General features: G+C 41.3%; 6 non-coding genes across 6 annotated transcripts; all 6 read right to left on the bottom strand.

Moving 5' to 3' along the window:
- Positions 1 to 726: 726 nt before the first annotated feature.
- TRNAV-AAC (transfer RNA valine (anticodon AAC)) lies at positions 727 to 799 on the bottom strand. The gene has a single exon. It is a non-coding gene; the product is annotated as a tRNA-Val (tRNA).
- A 2,877-nt stretch (positions 800 to 3,676) lies between these two features.
- On the bottom strand, positions 3,677 to 3,749 carry TRNAV-AAC (transfer RNA valine (anticodon AAC)). The gene has a single exon. It is a non-coding gene; the product is annotated as a tRNA-Val (tRNA).
- A 1,395-nt stretch (positions 3,750 to 5,144) lies between these two features.
- On the bottom strand, positions 5,145 to 5,217 carry TRNAV-AAC (transfer RNA valine (anticodon AAC)). Its single transcript has one exon. It is a non-coding gene; the product is annotated as a tRNA-Val (tRNA).
- Positions 5,218 to 6,615: 1,398 nt separating this feature from the next.
- TRNAV-AAC (transfer RNA valine (anticodon AAC)) lies at positions 6,616 to 6,688 on the bottom strand. The gene has a single exon. It is a non-coding gene; the product is annotated as a tRNA-Val (tRNA).
- Positions 6,689 to 8,090: 1,402 nt separating this feature from the next.
- Positions 8,091 to 8,163, bottom strand: TRNAV-AAC (transfer RNA valine (anticodon AAC)). Its single transcript has one exon. It is a non-coding gene; the product is annotated as a tRNA-Val (tRNA).
- A 1,402-nt stretch (positions 8,164 to 9,565) lies between these two features.
- TRNAV-AAC (transfer RNA valine (anticodon AAC)) lies at positions 9,566 to 9,638 on the bottom strand. Its single transcript has one exon. It is a non-coding gene; the product is annotated as a tRNA-Val (tRNA).
- Positions 9,639 to 16,479: the final 6,841 nt, after the last annotated feature.

Below are 16,479 nucleotides of genomic sequence, written 5' to 3'. Positions count from 1 at the left end.
TAGCCATATGAATCAGTTCTTGCCCACTCATTGAAGCCTTTGGCTGTCAGTGCAACCTCTAAGTCGTCTCATAGCAATATGGCTGGTTTTACAACATAGAAAGACAGTGGTGAGGAAGTGTTGATTATGAGACTGACGCGCTACCTACTGTGCTAACGAGGCCGCTTCACTGTATGCACATAACGTTGAACAATGTTCTTCAATTCTATCTTCACTATTAACTAATTTTTAAGAAGATGTTTTCTAATTTATATTTTTGTTTTGCTGCTGCTCTATAGTTAACTAATAAAATTAACCCCTTCCCGCTACAGGATTTAACGGTAATGTCTTGTTCAATTTTAGGCAGGGAGTTACGGCAAGTCACAGATCCCTGTGTCATGACCAAGAACAATGATGAGTGGTTGCTGGCAGATAAATGGCTTCCGCACACCATTCAATAAAGAAGCTGGGATGCAATGGTCGCATCCCCTTTCTATGTCTCCCTGAAACCTCATTGACATCATCCCTGTGACTTGTTCCTGAAAGACATAGAGAGGTTAGGTGCCCGACAGGAGCTATTGCTAAGATATACAGGAGGCGTATGGAAATGATTGTTAAATCATATATGAAGGTGGATAGGTAGATGGTGTTGCAATGACATTAAAAGTTCCCGTTGATACAACTATTTACAAGATGTTATATCAATTTTACATCTCACATGTCCTATATAAAAGGAGATCTAATGCTTGTTTCTGCCCGGTTTTGAACCAGGGACCTTTCGCGTGTTAGGCGAATGTGATAACCACTACACTACAGAAACACCAGCTGTGAGCTTTGGTGACCTCTGTCACTGTAATAGAGAGGGATCCTTACTGACATTTAATGATCTGTATCTGGACTCAAATTGATAAAAGGATTTGATTATTTACACTGACTGTCTGAGGGTGTTATCCTACACACATCGAGGTTTCCAGGGTCCCCATTTCCTAGTACTTCATTAGGTGTCCATCTTGGATGGTTGGTCACTTAGTAAAATCAGAATCCAGAGATAGTCCTTTCCCACCTTGTGTCTCATTATACCACATAGGTGTAGTATGATTGAATTCTGGTATAATTTCCTAAATTATGGGGTGCCGTTCATTCTGTGTGACATTCAGACATTTTTGTATGTGTCACACAGTGATTAAAGTGGTTTCCTCACGCTGGGGAGAAGGACAGGGAATATTGTTGTATTTCGTTTTCATAATTTTTTGATCTTTTCATTTGTTTTTTGTTTCATTTAAGTTTTACTCTTTTATTATTCTGTTGTAGACCTAGTATAGTTACAAGATCAAATTTACTATTGATGTATTGGTGTTAAGGAAGATCTGATCTCAACCTGAACACCCATAGTTGACACTACAGTCAACTAGCTATCTCCCATCACTATATGCGGAAGTGCACAGACACTTACACATTTTGAACACAGCACTCCCATTGAGTGACTAGGAGGGAAATAGCCATATGAATCAGTTCTTGCCCACTCATTGGAGCCTTTGGCTGTCACTGCAACCTCTAAGTCGTCTCATAGCAATATGGCGGGTTTGACAACATAGAAAGACAGTGGTGAGGAAGTGTTGATTATGAGACTGCCGCGCTACCTACTGTGCTAACGAGGCCGCTTCACTGTATGCACATAACGTTGAACAATGTTCTTCAATTCTATCTTCACTATTAACTAATTTATAAGAAGATGTTTTGTAATTCATAGTTATGTTTTGCTGCTGCTCTATGGTTAACTAATAAAATTAACCCCTTCCCGCTACAGGATGTAACGGTAATGTCTTGTTCAATTTTAGGCATGGAGTTACGGCAAGTCACAGATCCCTGTGTCATGACCAAGAACAATGATGAGTGGTTCCTGGCAGATAAATGGCTTCCGCACACCATTCAATAAAGAAGCTGGGATGCAATGGTCGCATGCACTTTCTATGTCTCCCTGAAACCTCATTGACATCATCCCTGTGACTTGTTCCTGAAAGACATAGAGAGGTTAGGTGCCCGACAGGAGCTATTGCTAAGATATACAGGAGGCGTATGGAAATGATTGTTAAATCATATATGAAGGTGGATAGGTAGATGGTGTTGTAATGACATTAAAAGTTCCTGTTGATACAACTATTTACAAGATGTTATATCAATTTTACATCTCACATGTCCTATATAAAAGGAGATCTAGCGCTTGTTTTACCCCGGTTTCGAAACGGGGACCTTTCGGGTGTAAGGCGAATGTGATAACCACTACACTACAGAAACACCAGCTGTGAGCTTTTGTGACCTCTGCCACTGTAATAGAGAGGGATCCTTACTGACATTTAATGATCTGTATCTGGACTCAAATTGATAAAAGGATTTGATTATTTACACTGACTGTCTGAGGGTGTTATCCTACACACATCGAGGTTTCCAGGGTCCCCATTTCCTAGTACTTCATTAGGGGTCCATCTTGGATGGTTGGTCACTTAGTAAAATCAGAATCTAGAGATAGTCCTTTCCCACCTTGTGTCTCATTATTTCACATAGGTGTAGTATGATTGAATTCTGGTATAATTTAGTAAATTATGGGGTGCCGTTCATTCTGTGTGACATTCAGACATTTTTGTATGTGTCTCACAGTGATTAAAGTGGTTTCCTCACGCTGGGGAGAAGGGTAGGGAATATTGTCGTATTTTGTTTTCATAATTTTTTGATCTTTTCATTTGTTTTTTGTTTCATTTAAGTTTTACTCTTTTATTATTCTGTTGTAGACCTAGTATAGTTACAAGATCAAATTTACTATTGATGTATTGGTGTTAAGGAAGATCTGATCTCAACCTGAACACCCATAGTTGACACTACAGTCAACTAGCTATCTCCCATCACTATATGCGGAAGTGCACAGACACTTACACATTTTGAACTCAGCACTCCCATTAAATGACTAGGAGGGAAATAGCCATATGAATCAGTTCTTGCCCACTCATTGGAGCCTTTGGCTGTCAGTGCAACCTCTACGTCGTCACATAGCAATATGGCTGGTTTGACAACATAGAAAGACAGTGGTGAGGAAGTGTTGATTATGAGACTGAAGCGCTACCTACTGTGCAAACGAGGCCGCTTCACTGTATGCAAATAACGTTGAACAATGTTCTTCAATTCTATCTTCACTATTAACTTATTTATAAGAAGATGTTTTCTTATTCATAGTTATGTTTTGCTGCTGCTCTATGGTGAACTAATAAAATTAACCCCTTCCCGCTACAGGATGTAATGGTAATGTCTTGTTCAATTTTAGGCATGGAGTTACGGCAAGTCACAGATCCCTGTGTCATGACTAAGAACAATGATGAGTGGTTCCTGGCAGATAAATGGCTTCCGCACACCATTCAATAAAGAAGCTGGGATGCAATGGTCGCATGCACTTTCTATGTCTCCCTGAATCCTCATTGACATCATCCCTGTGACTTGTTCCTGAAAGACATAGAGAGGTTAGGTGCCCGACAGGAGCTATTGCTAAGATATACAGGAGGCGTATGGAAATGATTGTTAAATCATATATGAAGGTGGATAGGTAGATGGTGTTGTAATGACATTAAAAGTTCCTGTTGATACAACTATTTACAAGATGTTATATCAATTTTACATCTCACATGTCCTATATAAAAAGAGATCTAATGCTTGTTTCTGCCCGGTTTTGAACCGGGGACCTTTTGCGTGTTAGGCGAATGTGATAATCACTACACTACAGAAACACCAGCTGTGAGCTTTGGTGACCTCTGCCACTGTAATAGAGAGGTATCCTTACTGACATTTAATGATCTGTATCTGGACTCAAATTGATAAAAGGATTTGATTATTTACACTGACTGTCTGAGGGTGTTATCCTACACACATCGAGGTATCCAGGGTCCCCATTTCCTAGTACTTCATTAGGGGTCCATCTTGGATGGTTGGTCACTTAGTAAAATCAGAATCCAGAGATAGTCCTTTCCCACCTTATGTCTCATTATACCACATAGGTGTAGTATGATTGAATTCTGGTATAATTTCCTAAATTATTTGGTGCCGTTCATTCTGTGTGACATTCAGACATTTTTGTATGTGTCTCACAGTGATTAAAGTGGTTTCCTCACGCTGGGGAGAAGGACAGGGAATATTGTCGTATTTCGTTTTCATAATTTTTTGATCTTTTCATTTGTTTTATGTTTCATTTAAGTTTTACTCTTTTATTATTCTTTTGTAGACCTAGTATAGTTACAAGATCAAATTTACTATTGATGTATTGGTGTTAAGGAAGATCTGATCTCAACCTGATCACCCATAGTTGAAACTACAGTCAACTAGCTATCTCCCATCACTATATGCGGAAGTGCACAGACACTTACACATTTTGAACACAGCACTCCCATTGAGTGACTAGGAGGGAAATAGCCATATGAATCAGTTCTTGCCCACTCATTGGAGCCTTTGGCTGTCAGTGCAACCTCTAAGTCGTCTCATAGCAATATGGCTGGTGTGGCAACATAGAAAGACAGTGGTGAGGAAGTGTTGATTATGAGACTGACGCGCTACCTACTGTGCTAACGAGGCCGCTTCACTGTATGCACATAACATTGAACAATGTTCTTCAATTCTATCTTCACTATTAACTTATTTATAAGAAGATGTTTTCTAATTCATAGTTATGTTTTGCTGCTGCTCTATGGTTAACTAATAAAATTAACCCCTTCCCGCTACAGGATGTAACGGTAATGTCTTGTTCAATTTTAGGCATGGAGTTACGGCAAGTCACAGATCCCTGTGTCATGACCAAGAACAATGATGAGTGGTTCCTGGCAGATAAATGGCTTCCGCACACCATTCAATAAAGAAGCTGGGACGTAATGGTCGCATGCACTTTCTATGTCTCCCTGAAACCTCATTGACATCATCCCTGTGACTTGTTCCTGAAAGACATAGAGAGGTTAGGTGCCCGACAGGAGCTATTGCTAAGATATACAGGAGGCGTATGGAAATGATTGTTAAATCATATATGAAGGTGGATAGGTAGATGGTGTTGTAATGACATTAAAAGTTCCTGTTGATACAACTATTTACAAGATGTTATATCAATTTTACATCTCACATATAAAAGGAGATCTAACGCTTGTTTCTGCCCGGTTTCGAACCGGGGACCTTTCGTGTGTTAGGCGAATGTGATAACCACTACACTACAGAAACACCAGCTGTGAGCTTTGTTGACCTCTGCCACTGTAATAGAGAGGGATCCTTACTGACATTTAATGATCTGTATCTGGACTCAAATTGATAAAAGGATTTGATTATTTACACTGACTGAGGGTGTTATCCTACACACATCGAGGTATCCAGGGTCCCCATTTCCTAGTACTTTATTAGGGGTCCATCTTGGATGGTTGGTCACTTAGTAAAATCAGAATCCAGAGATAGTCCTTTCCCACCTTGTGTCTCATTATACCACATAGGTGTAGTATGATTGAATTCTGGTATAATTTCCTAAATTATGGGGTGCCGTTCATTCTGTGTGACATTCAGACATTTTTATATGTGTCTCACAGTGATTAAAGTGGTTTCCTCACGCTGGGGAGAAGGACAGGGAATATTGTCGTATTTCGTTTTCATAATCTTTTGATCTTTTCATTTTTTTTTTGTTTCATTTAAGTTTTACTCTTTTATTATTCCGTTGTAGACCTAGTATAGTTACAAGATCAAATTTACTATTGATGTATTGGTGTTAAGGAAGATCTGATCTCAACCTGAACACCCATAGTTGACACTACAGTCAACTAGCTATCTCCCATCACTATATGCGGAAGTGCACAGACATTTACACATTTTGAACTCAGCACTCCCATTAAATGACTAGGGGGGAAATAGCCATATGAATCAGTTCTTGCCCACTCATTGGAGCCTTTGGCTGTCAGTGCAACCTCTACGTCGTCTCATAGCAATATGGCTGGTTTGACAACATAGAAAGACAGTGGTGAGGAAGTGTTGATTATGAGACTGACGCGCTACCTACTGTGCTAACGAGGCCGCTTCACTGTATGCAAATAACGTTGAACAATGTTCTTCAATTCTATCTTCACTATTAACTAATTTTTAAGAAGATGTTTTGTAATTCATATTTATGTTTTGCTGCTGCTCTATAGTTAACTAATAAAATTAACCCCTTCCCGCTACAGGATGTAACGGTAATGTCTTGTTCAATTTTAGGCAGGGAGTTACGGCAAGTCACAGATCCCTGTGTCATGACCAAGAACAATGATGAGTGGTTCCTGGCAGATAAATGGCTTCCGCACACCATTCAATAAAGAAGCTGGGATGCAATGGTCGCATCCCCTTTCTATGTCTCCCTGAAACCTCATTGACATCATCCCTGTGACTTGTTCCTGAAAGACATAGAGAGGTTAGGTGCCCGACAGGAGCTATTGCTAAGATATACAGGAGGCGTATGGAAATGATTGTTAAATCATATATGAAGGTGGATAGGTAGATGGTGTTGTAATGACATTAAAAGTTCCTGTTGATACAACTATTTACAAGATGTTATATCTATTTTACATCTCACATGTCCTATATAAAAGGAGATCTAATGCTTGTTTCTGCCCGGTTTTGAACCAGGGACCTTTCGCGTGTTAGGCGAATGTGATAACCACTACACTACAGAAACACCAGCTGTGAGCTTTGGTGACCTATGCCACTGTAATAGAGAGGGATCCTTACTGACATTTAATGATCTGTATCTGGACTCAAATTGATAAAAGGATTTGATTATTTACACTGACTGTCTGAGGGTGTTATCCTACACACATTGAGGTATCCAGGGTCCCCATTTCCTAGTGCTTCATTAGGGGTCCATCTTGGATGGTTGGTCACTTAGTAAAATCAGAATCCAGAGATAGTCCTTTCCCACCTTGTGTCTCATTATACCACATAGGTGTAGTATGATTGAATTCTGGTATAATTTCCTAAATTATGGGGTGCCGTTCCTTCTGTGTGACATTCAGACATTTTTGTATGTGTCTCACAGTGATTAAAGTGGTTTCCTCACGCTGGGGAGAAGGACAGGGAATATTGTTGTATTTCGTTTTCATAATTTTTTGATCTTTTCATTTGTTTTTTGTTTCATTTAAATTTTACTCTTCTATTATTCTGTTGTAGACCTAGTATAGTTACAAGATCAAATTTACTATTGATGTATTGGTGTTAAGGAAGATCTGATCTCAACCTGAACACCCATAGTTGACACTACAGTCAACTAGCTATCTCCCATCACTATATGCGGAAGTGCACAGACACTTACACATTTTGAACACAGCACTCCCATTGAGTGACTAGGAGGGAAATAGCCATATGAATCAGTTCTTGCCCACTCATTGGAGCCTTTGGCTGTCAGTGCAACCTCTACGTCGTCTCATAGCAATATGGCTGGTTTGACAACATAGAAAGACAGTGGTGAGGAAGTGTTGATTATGAGACTGACGCGCTACCTACTGTGCTAACGAGGCCGCTTCACTGTATGCACATAACGTTGAACAATGTTCTTCAATTCTATCTTCACTATTAACTAATTTATAAGAAGATGTTTTGTAATTCATAGTTATGTTTTGCTGCTGCTCTATGGTTAACTAATAAAATTAACCCCTTCCCGCTACAGGATGTAACGGTAATGTCTTGTTCAATTTTAGGCAGGGAGTTACGGCAAGTCACAGATCCCTGTGTCATGACCAAGAACAATGATGAGTGGTTCCTGGCAGATAAGTGGCTTCCGCACACCATTCAATAAAGAAGCTGGGATGCAATGGTCGCATCCCCTTTCTATGTCTCCCTGAAACCTCATTGACATCATCCCTGTGACTTGTTTCTGAAAGACATAGAGAGGTTAGGTGCCCTACAGGAGCTATTGCTAAGATATACAGGAGGCGTATGGAAATGATTGTTAAATCATATATGAAGGTGGATAGGTAGATGATGTTGCAATGACATTAAAAGTTCCTGTTGATACAACTATTTACAAGATGTTATATCAATTTTACATCTCATATGTCCTATATAAAAGGAGATTTAATGCTTGTTTCTGCCCGGTTTCGAACCGGGGACCTTTTGCATGTTAGGCGAATGTGATAACCACTACACTACAGAAACACCAGCTGTGAGCTTTGTTGACCTCTGCCACTGTAATAGAGTGGGATCCTTACTGACATTTAATGATCTGTATCTGGACTCAAATTGATAAAAGGATTTGATTATTTACACTGACTGTCTGAGGGTGTTATCCTACACACATCGAGGTATCCAGGGTCCCCATTTCCTAGTACTTCATTAGGGGTCCATCTTGGATGGTTGGTCACTTAGTAAAATCAGAATCCAGAGATAGTCCTTTCCCACCTTATGTCTCATTATACCACATAGGTGTAGTATGATTGAATTCTGGTATAATTTCCTAAATTATGGGGTGCCGTTCATTCTGTGTGACATTCAGACATTTTTGTATGTGTCTCACAGTGATTAAAGTGGTTTCCTCACGCTGGGGAGAAGGACAGGGAATATTGTCGTATTTCGTTTTCATAATTTTTTGATCTTTTAATTTGTTTTTTGTTTCATTTAAATTTTACTCTTCTATTATTCTGTTGTAGACCTAGTATAGTTACAAGATCAAATTTACTATTGATGTATTGGTGTTAAGGAAGATCTGATCTCAACCTGAACACCCATAGTTGACACTACAGTCAACTAGCTATCTCCCATCACTATATGCGGAAGTGCACAGACACTTACACATTTTGAACACAGCACTCCCATTGAGTGACTAGGAGGGAAATAGCCATATGAATCAGTTCTTGCCCACTCATTGGAGCCTTTAGCTGTCAGTGCAACCTCTACGTCGTCTCATAGCAATATGGCTGGTTTGACAAAATAGAAAGACAGTGGTGAGGAAGTGTTGATTATGAGACTGACGCGCTACCTACTGTGCTAATGAGGCCGCTTCACTGTATGCACATAACGTTGAACAATGTTCTTCAATTCTATCTTCACTATTAACTAATTTATAAGAAGATGTTTTGTAATTCATAGTTATGTTTTGCTGCTGCTCTATGGTTAACTAATAAAATTAACTCCTTCCCGCTACAGGATGTAACGGTAATGTCTTGTTCAATTTTAGGCAGGAAATTATGGCAAGTCACAGATCCCTGTGTCATGACCAAGAACAATGATGAGTGGTTCCTGGCAGATAAATGGCTTCTGCACACCATTCAATAAAGAAGCTGGGATGCAATGGTCGCATCCCCTTTCTATGTCTCCCTGAAACCTCATTGACATCATCCCTGTGACTTGTTCCTGAAAGACATAGAGAGGTTAGGTGCCCGACAGGAGCTATTGCTAAGATATACAGGAAGCGTATGGAAATGATTGTTAAATCATATATGAAGGTGGATAGGTAGATGGTGTTGCAATGACATTAAAAGTTCCTGTTGATACAACTATTTACAAGATGTTATATCAATTTTACATCTCACATGTCCTATATAAAAGGAGATCTAACGCTTGTTTCTGCCCAGTTTCGAACCAGGGACCTTTCGCGTGTTAGGCGAATGTGATAACCACTACACTACAGAAACACCAGCTGTGAGCTTTGTTGACCTCTGCCTCTGTAATAGAAAGGGATCCTTACTGACATTTAATGATCTGTATCTGGACTCAAATTGATAAAAGGATTTGATTATTTACAGTGACTGTCTGAGGGTGTTATCCTACACACATCGAGGTATCCAGGGTCCCCATTTCCTAGTACTTCATTAGGGGTCCATCTTGGATGGTTGGTCACTTGGTAAAATCAGAATCCAGAGATAATCCTTTCCCACCTTGTGTCTCATTATACCACATGGGTGTAGTATGATTGAATTCTGGTATAATTTCCTAAATTATGGGGTGCCGTTCATTCTGTGTGACATTCAGACATTTTTGTATGTGTCTCTTAGTAATTAAAGTGGTTTCCTCACGCTGGGGAGAAGGACAGGGAATATTGTCGTATTTCGTTTTCATAATTTTTTGATCTTTTCATTTGTTTTTTGTTTCATTTAAGTTTTACTCTTTTATTATTCCATTGTAGACCTAGTATAGTTACAAGATCAAATTTACTATTGATGTATTGGTGTTAAGGAAGATCTGATCTCAACCTGAACACCCATAGTTGACACTACAGTCAACTAGCTATCTCCCATCACTATATGCGGAAGTGCACAGACACTTACACATTTTCAACACAGCACTACCATTGAGTGACTAGGAGGGAAATAGCCATATGAATCAGTTCTTGCCCACTCATTGGAGCCTTTGGCTGTCAGTGCAACCTCTAAGTCGTCTCATAGCAATATGGCTGGTTTGACAACATAGAAAGACAGTGGTGAGGAAGTGTTGATTATGAGACTGACGCGCTACCTACTGTGCTAACGAGGCCGCTTCACTGTATGCACATAACGTTGAACAATGTTCTTCAATTCTATCTTCACTATTAACTAATTTATAAGAAGATGTTTTGTAATTCATAGTTATGTTTTGCTGCTGCTCTATGGTTAACTAATAAAATTAACCCCTTCCCGCTACAGGATGTAACGGTAATGTCTTGTTCAATTTTAGGCAGGGAGTTACGGCAAGTCACAGATCCCTGTGTCATGACCAAGAACAATGATGAGTGGTTCCTGGCAGATAAATGGCTTCCGCACACCATTCAATAAAGAAGCTGGGATGCAAAGGTCGCATCCCCTTTCTATGTCTCCCTGAAACCTCATTGACATCATCCCTGTGACTTGTTCCTGAAAGACATAGAGAGGTTAGGTGCCCGACAGGAGCTATTGCTAAGATATACAGGAGGCGTATGGAAATAATTGTTAAATCATATTGTTATGTGCATATTGTCGCTAACCAATAACGATTGTCGAACCTTGATTTGTGTTTCCAAAGCACAAAGATTTATTTGCAATAAGTGGAAAAATATTCTCAAGCGAAGTAATAGTAAATACAGCCGTTACTTATCGCAGGCGCTCTGGATCCAGTGCAGTCATTCAATCCTGAAGTCTGGGTACAAGATGTCTGCACTCTGGATCACAAGCTGCTGCTTATATACACAATCAAATACAGTAATACAATGAAGATGGTATGGCTTGCATCTATTGGTCCGGGTCTCAGGAATGTCCAAGGGGTCGTCAATCATTGGTTGGTTCATCCTAAGGAATCCAAAGGAGGGGGTCATCTCTGCAGGGGGTACGCTCTGCTCTTCCCGCCAGGATTCCTTAGTCTTAAGTAGTTCATAATTCCCTATCATTCATAACTTGCGTATGCACTCTGCGATTCCCTCGCAGAGTGAACCAAACAGTAGGATATGTAACAAGGTTCATTATGATACCACTGATGATGTTATTCCTTTAACCCGTTCCGTGTATTTCACTAATATGCATGTAACTCTGATATAACATATAAATACTACTATATTTCGATATAACTGACTATGTGTTGCAACTACCATTAATGTGTACTATTTTATAAGTATGCGTGTTTGTGCGAATGTATGGTAAAAGACCAATTACTGTTGCTGCCACGTGTAGTGGATGCGTACGCCCTTTCACGCCGTAGCGTGCCCTTGTACGTCGATGCGTACCCTACGCATCTTTTCAAACAAAGACAACCAAGTTTGCTAGACTTTAATTGAAATGACTCTATCCAATTTACTGACTTCGACAGTTCCACCCTTTGATAGTGTAATAAACTATCACCCAATCACCGTTTCAAGTTCAGGATTGTACAATACTTCTCCACAGATCATGATCTCGGTATCTGGTACCACCCTTTCAGTCTCTTTCTCAGTGTTACTCCCATGAGACCGTTTTCCACACTTCAACACAGTAGGAACACATTTGACAACTAAACCAATTGCTAAGATGACACCCAGTATAAGGAGAAGGAGCTTACCTACACTCGCAATCATTTCCTGTACCCACTCCCCCAGACTGGAGAACCATTTTGCTGGGTTCAACCATGAGAACCAACCCGCCACCTTTTCCCCGACCTCATATAACGAAGAATTATGGCTCTTTCGAAATTCCCATTTCAGCTGCAAAATTTCATCCATCTTCCGGTCTATAACCTCTTTAGGGTCATCAGTATTATTAGTAATGTACGTGCAACATTTGACACCGAACTGGGTGGCCAGTGTCACACAGTATCCACCAGTAATAGAGGTGAGATAATTTAGTACCAGTCTATGTTGCACCAACTCCTTTTTGTACGCTTGTAGCTCCCTTCCAGTATACCTGAAAGTGTCATCATACATCTCGGTGATATTATTTATTAATTTAGCCAGGTCTTGGATATATTTAAAGTTTAATGTTCCCCGAGCGGTCATGGTGAGATCTAGAGCAACCATAACTTGGAAACCAGCAGTTTCACTAATCAATTTTGTAGCTATGGGTTCCTCACCAGGAATCATATTTCTCTTGCCACGGTGTTCATACTGTGTGTGTATGTATGGTGGTGATGTTGTCTTGTGAATATCTACCATTTCTTCATGAGTAATAGTCATGATTTCAGGAACCAGTTTAGCTAGGAAACACAAGCCCTTGGAACTCGGAGTCACCCAGGAATAAGCTTACCTTCCACAAACAAAATACACATCATCAGGGAGAACATAAGGAACAGTATGCCCATGAATTATATCACACAGAGTTTTGATAAAACTACCCATGCCTAGTGTCTCCATCTGCTCTAGACACGTGTCGGCATTAATGATATTTTCACATTTATCTGTAGAGACTTTTCCAATAGATACCTTCTTATGTTTGGTTATACGCCCTAACTTGTGACTTCCATCAACATTCCTGCCTAGTAGTGACCTTGTGAGTCTCTCTCTAAAATGAGTGTGGCGAGCCATTGTCTGATCTGATAGGTCAGCCTCCCAATTCTCCAGGCGCTTTGCATGAGATATGTTTAGGCACAGCAAAGATCTGCCTATGGAGTATTGTCGAAGCGTCAGACTAGGGGACCTAGTGTTATTGTACCTCCCTTCTATGGGCCTCCCACCCCTTAATTCGAGTACTTCGGATATGTTTAGAGGGAATGGCACTAATCCTATGTTATGCTGCCCTTGAGGCACGTGAGAGCACACCCAACACTCGGTTTGGTTTAGCACCTTACCCACCAGGGAGTGATAATCCTCCAAAGGATGCCCGCCTATATTCAGAGTACTGGGGGACTGGCATCGTTGGATGCATCTCTCTTCAACTAGGGAGTTGCAGAACTTGCAGATACAATACTCATCAGACAATAGCCCCTCACACTGCCTCCGAGTTCCTGAGCTAGCAGACCTTTTCATAATCCCTGGACCAAGTTTGATAATGGGCTGCTCAGGATATCCTATTAACTTTTCTTCGGCCTCCATTTCATCCGTATCACTCCCAGAACTCTCCTCCGTCCTCCATCCTCCTTCACAAAAATAGAATGTCCTAGAAAAAGTAAAAACAAGGAAAATCCTGGAACAAAAGAAAAACAAAAACCGCCACTCCATCGCTGGAAAGATAGTTCTGAGGCAACGTCTCCGGTTCAGGTGTCTTAACTGCAGGCTTTAGGTCTCCCGGAACAGGCTCACAAGTGACAGCTCTACGTCGTCGGTCTGAGTTTTGTCTTGCACTTTCTCCGGATTATGGACTCTCCTGCAGTGGGTGGAATGGACCCAAGTGTCTCTCTCTGCAACCTTCAGTGATGTAGTACTGGTCAGCAGCACTTGGTACGGGCCTTCCCAACGGTCTGTTAAACAACCTGAACGTAAGAAATTGCGGATCATAACATAGTCTCCAGGTTCAACATCATGACAGTTCATCTCTGGCATACCAGGTGACAGCATTTTTAGTTTTTGTTGTTGTTGTTTCAGCTGTCTACTCATTCTTATAAGATATTGTACAGTCACTTCATTATTACACTTTAAGTCGTCTTGTGGACTCACGATCAAATGAGGTTGTCGTCCGAACAGTATCTCAAAGGGGGACAGATTAAGAGGAGGTCTAGGAGTGGTTCGAATGCTGTGGAGGACCAACGGCAAAGCCTCAGGCCATGCCAACCCAGTTTCAGCCATTATCTTACCTAGTTTGTTCTTGATAGTACCGTTTACTCTCTCCACCTTACCACTGGCTTGTGGTCGGTAAGGGGTGTGAAGTCTGCTACTGATTCCCATGAGTTTACACATATTTTGGAAGACATCACCAGTAAAATGGGTACCCCTATCACTTTCAATGATTCTAGGGATACCGAACCTACACACAAAGTCTTGTACAATTTTCTTTGCAGTGAACACAGCAGTATTAGTGGCTGCCGGATATGCTTCTACCCAACCGGAAAACACATCAATACACACTAACACATACTTTAGATTCCTGCACGGTGGTAATTGGATATAGTCAATTTGTATTACCTGGAAAGGTCCGTCTGTAGGAGGGATGTGGGATGGCTCAGTTGGAATAGTTTTCCCAACATTTTTCCTCAAACAAGTAAGACATGACATTGCTTTCTTACCAGCTTGAGAGGAATATCCGGGAGCACACCAGTATGCTCTCACCAGTTTGCACATACCTTCTTTACCCAGGTGAGTCAGGCCGTGTGCTGCTTCAGCCAGGCTTGGATAGTATGTTCGGGGAGCTACAGGCTTACCTTGTCCATCCCTCCAGAGTCCTGAGGACTCTTGACCACATCCCTTCGCCTTCCAGACCGCCTTCTCCTGCAGGGAACACAAATCTTGCATTTCAATTAATTTCTGCGTGTCTAATGTCTGAAAAACCATCATAGTCTCGGTCGATACAGTCATAGGTTGCCCTGCTGTCCATTTAGCAGCTTCGTCTGCCCTGTTGTTGCCCAATGACACTGGGTCTTCTTCAAAGGTATGGGCTTTGCACTTTATGACGGCTACTGTTCTGGGTAACTGTATCGCTGTCAGAAGTCCTTTTATGTGTTGTGAGTGTGCCACTGGTGTACCTGCTGCTGTCGTAAAGTTTCTAAGACGCCAAAGGGCCCCAAAATCGTGCACTACCCCGAAGGCGTACCTGGAGTCAGTATATATATTGGCTGATTTACCCTCTGCCAGTTCACACGCTCTCTTTAGTGCTACTAGTTCCGCCACCTGGGCTGAGTGAGGTGGACCATGGGGTTCAGCTTCTACCACATCCTGATCGTCTACAACAGCGTAACCAGTACATAGCTCTCCTGTCTCTGTCTGTCTATGGCAACTTCCGTCTGTATAAAACGTAAAATCTACATTTTCTAAGGGGGTGTCACGTATGTCGGGCCTTGCAGTAAAGGTCTGATTCAGGTGTTCCATACAGTCATGCGTGCCAGTATTCTTGCCTAACTCATCATCAACCAGGGTCTCCTCACCTCCCACCCTTTGTGTCTCTTGAGACACATACGGAAGGTATGTAGCTGGATTTAGGGTGCTACATCGTTTGATGGTGATGTTTGAGGGTGCCATCAGGGCTAGTTCCCACTTTGTGAATCTAGCTGAAGAAACATGTCTGGTTTGGGCTGAATTTAACAGAGCTGATACAGCATGGGGTGTGTAGATGGTTGAATTATGTCCTAATACTACATCCTCGCTCTTACTTACTAGAAGGGCCGTTGCTGCTACACTTCTGAGACATGTTGGGAGTGACCTTGCCACATTGTCTAATTGTGCACTGTAGTATGCTACCGGTCTACTAGCGTCACCATGTTTCTGTGCGAGGACACCTGCTGCACAGCCATCAGCTTCTGTACAAAATAGCTCAAAAGGCTTTTCATAATCAGGTATTCCCAATGCAGGTGCTCTTCTCAGACTATCTTTAAGATTAAAGAACGCTTGCTCTGACTCTTCTGTGTGTACGACACGTTCTGGTTTTGAGGAGGAGACTAGCTCCTGCAATGGTAATGCCAGAATAGAAAAACCTGGGATCCAGGACCTACAGTATCCACACATCCCCAAGAAAGTACGAATCTGCCTCTGGCTCTGCGGCAGGGTCATGTGTTGTATGGCCTCAATTCTGTCGGTTGTCAGGTGTCTTAGCCCATTAGTAAGGCAGTGTCCTAAGTATTTGACCTTAGTCTGACATGGCTGTAATTTATCCTTTGCCACCTTGTGCCCTGTTTGTGAAAGATGAAGCAACAACAATTTAGTATCATGTAAACATGACATAAAAGAATCAGAGCACAACAACAAATCGTCCACATATTGAATTAGAACAGACCCATTGTGGGGTTGAAAGGATTGCAAACAGTCATGTAAGGCTTGGGAGAAAATACTGGGGCTGTCAATGAACCCCTGGGGTAGTCTGGTCCATGTGTATTGCACTCCCCTATAGGAGAATTCAAAAAGGTATTGGCAGTCAGGGTGAAGAGGGACTGAGAAGAAAGCAGAACATAGATCAATAACAGTAAAATGACTGACAG

This window comes from Mixophyes fleayi, assembly GCF_038048845.1.
Source record: "Mixophyes fleayi isolate aMixFle1 chromosome 4 unlocalized genomic scaffold, aMixFle1.hap1 SUPER_4_unloc_5, whole genome shotgun sequence".
Lineage (NCBI taxonomy): Eukaryota > Metazoa > Chordata > Amphibia > Anura > Limnodynastidae > Mixophyes > Mixophyes fleayi.
This window is presented reverse-complemented; position numbering and strand designations above follow the sequence as displayed.